Raw genomic sequence first — 5,065 nt, 5'->3', positions numbered from 1 at the left:
GATTTGTTAAAGTGGACTGAATCCTTTTCAGATAGTTTTCGATAACTTGTGAATGCAACTTTAACTTGACGAATATTAATTTGTAAAAAGTCGAATGTTTAGTAATTATCCCACAAAAAAGTACTCCACGATATATTACAGTGTTCTGAAACCTTTCCAGGTATTTTCTGATGACATGTCGATACATGCAAAGCCAAAACAAAATATATTATTTGTCTCCTAGCACCACATTCTGTTGAAACCACATATCTTTCACAAATATATATTTAATATCACACCAAAAAAAAAGTGTAATCATGTAGATGTAACAATCAAAATTGTTGGTTTATATAATCTTACACAATCCATCAAATCTTACTGTAGTCATCAGCATTCGTGCAAAAATACGGGTCTGTTGGAACTCTAGATCCAATGCTAAACCATTCTGTGAGAGAGTATATCCTTCTAACTTTTGTGGAAATCAAAACAATGTAATCGTATTATATAGAAATACTTCATATTTTTTATAAAACCTTGAAATTTTCAAAACCAATACTTTAAATTAAATGACAAATATATCATGTGGTTTCTTAAGATAAAATTATTGATGTAGAATTCAGAAGACCGTTAGCTTTATATTCCTTTAATTTTCTCTTCAAATGTTAAGTTGTTAAAGTTTCGATATACATTGTGACCGAAAAGTTTCCGGAAATTTTAAATAAAACGCAAAATTCTTTATCTTCATCAATATTTATTTTATCTCCTTCAAAATATGCTCCATTAGAAGCGATACACAAATGCCAACGTTTCTTCCAATCATCAAAACATTTTTTATAGGCGCTTTCCGGTATGGCTTTGAGTTTCCTCTGCGAATTCTGTTTTACGTCTTCTATGGATTCAAAACGCGTTCCTCTGAGTGGTAATTTGAGTTTGGGAAACAGGAAAAAGTCACACGGTGCAAGATCAGGTGAATACGGGGGCTGTTCGATGGTATTTATTGAATGTTTGGCCTTAAAATCGTTGATAATGTTGGCTCGGTGCGAGGGAGCATTATCGTCATGAAAAATCCATGAATTATCCTTCCACAATTGAGGCCGTTTACGGCGGATATTTTCACGCAAACGTCTTAAAACAGTCAAATAATAGGCTTTATTGACTGTTTGTCCTTCAGGGACGAATTCATGATGCACCACACCACGAATATCGAAGAAAACAATCAGCATTGCCTTGATTTTCGAGCGACTTTGGCGTGGTTTTTTCGGTTTCGGCTCGTCTTTTCCTCTCCATTCCGATGATTGTTGGCTTGTTTGCATGTCGTACTCGTAGACCCATGTCTCGTCACCCGTTATGATGCGTTCCATGAAAGTTGGATCGGAATTGGCACGATCAAGCATGTCTAACGAGACCTGTCCACGATGGTGTTTTTGGAACAAATTGAGGTGAATCGGAAAAAGCCGAGCGTTGACACGTCGCATACACAAATTGTCCACCAAAATCAAACGAGCCATCTCACGACCGATGCCTAGCTCTCGTGCTATCTCTCTAACACTCACATGAGGATTTTTGAACACGATTTCCTTTGCCTTTTCAATGTTTTCGTCGGTGGTAGAGGTCGAAGGTCGTCCAGAACGCGGCATGTCTTCGACGGTCGTACGACAGTCCTGAAAGGCTTTGTACCACTCATAAACTTGAGTTTTCGATAAAACTGATTCCCCATAAGCCTTTTGTGCAACGATTCTGCACACGAAATTTCGTTCGAAACACAAAATTTGATGCAAACTCTTTGTTCAATATTTTTTTCCATTGTTTTTTTTCGCAACGCACTACTGAGGTGAACTGGTTTCAACAGCTGCCGTAAACGAACTGTCTGACAGATCGCGCTCATTTTTGGCATAGTAATTAAGGACAGTGCTGCCAAACCTACATAAACTTAAAATATCGAAAAATATACAGCGCGCGAATTTTAAATGAGAATTTCCGAAAACTTTTCGGTCACAATGTATATAGACATTACGAACGTACCCAAGGGCTTTAGCAATGTTTCAGAGAACGTTAGTTTGAAGCCATTGGTTTGATTATATTAATATTGGAATGTGAACAGTATAACCCGAATTTATGCACCATAAGACCATATTGGTTTTAAAATTTGATGAACTTTGATCTTATTCCGATGAGCTTATATACTTGTACAATCTTTAACTTGACTTTATTTTGTTTTATTTTTATGTGCTTTTTCCACCTTAACTTAGCTTTAAGAGTTAAACAAAGATTTTTTACAGTATTTGCGTATAGAAGTGGACACCGTTCTAGCATTATTAGGTCATAATATGCTTTTTCTTTGATGAATTGTTAATGCAGATCATTTGTCTAGCATTTACAGTTTAGAGAAATAGCATATTTTCTTCTGAAATATCAATTAGATTATTATGAGACCTTAAAAATCAATAGTCATTTCCAGTTTGCAATAAATACTTATTAATAATAATATAATATTATAAATAATAATAGTTATTATAATTTATAACTTAAGTTCAGGTTAAATAATTTTACATTGTTGCTCATATTAATCAAATTAAGTGACATCAATGACCAAAGTTCAATTACATGTAGTTGTCCTATTACCACTTTAAATGACATATTACGTATACAAGTATCTATCTCTCTTCATACATTGTTGTATAAAAATTAAAAATAAGTATCACTAAATTTTACAACCAATCTATTAGTTGTCTAGACTAAAATAACCACTAATATATTTCATTGAGAAAATAAAACAATGCTAATATTATTAGCAATAAATTTTATAAAAGTAGACAATAGTTAATTTAAAAGTTTTTTCAAAATTTAAATAAAAAAGACAAAATAATTAATTACAATAAAAACCTCAAATAATGGAAAACATATGTTTGAAATGCATTCCAGCTGTCACCTTTGTTAGAGAGTTCACAAAATACAATATATACACAAAAAGGTAATATGACAAGAGGTGGAAGTATGACAAAGTAATAACCATTCCCAGTATCAAACATCAACCTCCATATGCAATTCAAATACAGGTTGCAGAGGTCGGTGATAATATTTGTATAGTTGATAATACAATTAATTTAATATATATGAAATGCTATTACAAAAATATAGTTTGTGAATTAAGTTTGTTAAAAATATTCCCCCACGTCATATCCTTTTTTCAGTTTTTCTAAAAGAAACGCTAATTGTAAAGTAGTATATAATATAATCTTCAGTTATACAATTTTAATCGTTAATATCCTTAGTATTCCTATAATCTTCCAAAAAAACAACTTATTTTGCTAAGAACTTCCAATTGCTTCTATTTAGACTCTAATTTTGGACTTCCACTCCAAATAGTAAATGTAGAAACATTTACTATATTATCTATGAATGTGATATCAACAAACAGCTAAAAATTACACACCCCCAACCCTCATTTATTATATTACCCGAAAATATAAAATAGTAATTCTTTCAAATTTCTTTACCTTAACTCTCGGAGTCAATTGCCGAATAATATTTTCTCTTATAAGAACACTTTTAAAATTTTACAGAGTTTCAATTCACATAGTTCATATGAAGTTTTAGTCACTAGAATGGTCACGAAAACTAAAACCAACTTGTTTGATGAGCTTAGTCGAGTCCAGCTGGGTCAGTATAATGCTGTCGCTAGTTGATAATATAGAGTGCCTTCATATCGTCGGTATCGGGTTCATCAATCGAAGATGCAAATATCTTCAACCGCATTTTTCACCAGCTGGTACTACATCAAACTCCTTTCAGACCGGAGTATTTCATCCATTTGTTTCTCATATTTCATCTATTAATTGCATCTATGCTTCTATGTCAATGAGTAGATAAAATATTTATTGTGTATTAGATCAAGAGAATAATTTTTTTGTTTGGCGTTCAAATTAAAGTCGTCAGCGATACTTGTTGTTTTTTACCGTAATTCGGAATAACCGAATGGAATATTTGTTGAAATTTCCATTAATGGTTCACAATAGATCGCATATTGCTTAGGTAGTAAATTTTTTTTTCACTCTGCTAGATATTTGGAGACTTTATAACTAAACTAGTCTTAACTAATCTTTATAAACATGTCTAAACTGGAATATTCGTTAAAATTTTCAATGATGGATCACAATAGATCGCTTATAGCTTTGGTTCTTTAAATAAAAAAATCAGCTGTTAGACTAAAACCAATAAAAAGCTTTTATTCAAAATTGATTAGCATATATTTCGTTCTGTTTTTAAGAACTTCACCAATACTTAATTTTTTATAAAAATTAAAGCTTTGGTATCATTTCTTCTTTAGGTTTTTAGATGATTAGACACTTTGTAAGTAGTCTGTAAGAATAAAGGACTAGTTTTGTTGTTTTGCGTTTAAAATAAAAGACTTTTGCAAGAGACTTGTTGTTTTTTTCCACATTTGAGTTAGATAATTGAAGACTTCATAACTTCATAACTATTATATTACAGCAAGACAGTGGTGTCGCTCTTTTGCGTAGAAATTATAGACTTAAGGAAGAAACTTATAAATTTTTGCCTCAACTCAGAGCGAACTCCTGGAATATACATCCCAATAGATTGCTTATAGCTTTGGTATCATTTTTTGCTTTAGTCTCTTAGAGAGAGAAAGAGAGATAGAGAGAGAGAAAGAGAGAGATGATTAGTCATTTTTTAACTAGTCTGTTAGAGCAAGTTTGCCATTGTTGTTGTTTTGCGTTCAAATTAGAGACTTAGCAAGAGACTTCTTGTTTTGTCCACATTTTAGAGCGATCAAATACACTTACTGCAATAAAGGGTTTTATTTAGTATGTTATTCATTAAACGTATTATTTAAAATTATAAATAATTTAGACATAATTGTTTTCGTTTTTAAGATATTAACTTTCAAAACAAGGTATTACCATAACTATTAAATTAATTTCTTTTCAAACTGTATTTGTTTTTGCCATTCCTCTACGATTTATTTTTTTTATTGCATTTTACGGTAGCTGCATAAGCCGACCGTAGTGGTTGGCTTTTAGCTGGTATAACGCTTGTATAAGACTTGAAATTAAATTCAAAAACC

The sequence above is a fragment of the Teleopsis dalmanni genome, chromosome 1 (genome assembly GCF_002237135.1).
Source record: "Teleopsis dalmanni isolate 2A chromosome 1, ASM223713v2, whole genome shotgun sequence".
In the NCBI taxonomy this organism is placed as follows: Eukaryota; Metazoa; Arthropoda; class Insecta; order Diptera; family Diopsidae; genus Teleopsis; species Teleopsis dalmanni.
The sequence above is the reverse complement of the archived record's forward strand: the minus strand, read 5'-3'. Positions refer to the sequence as shown.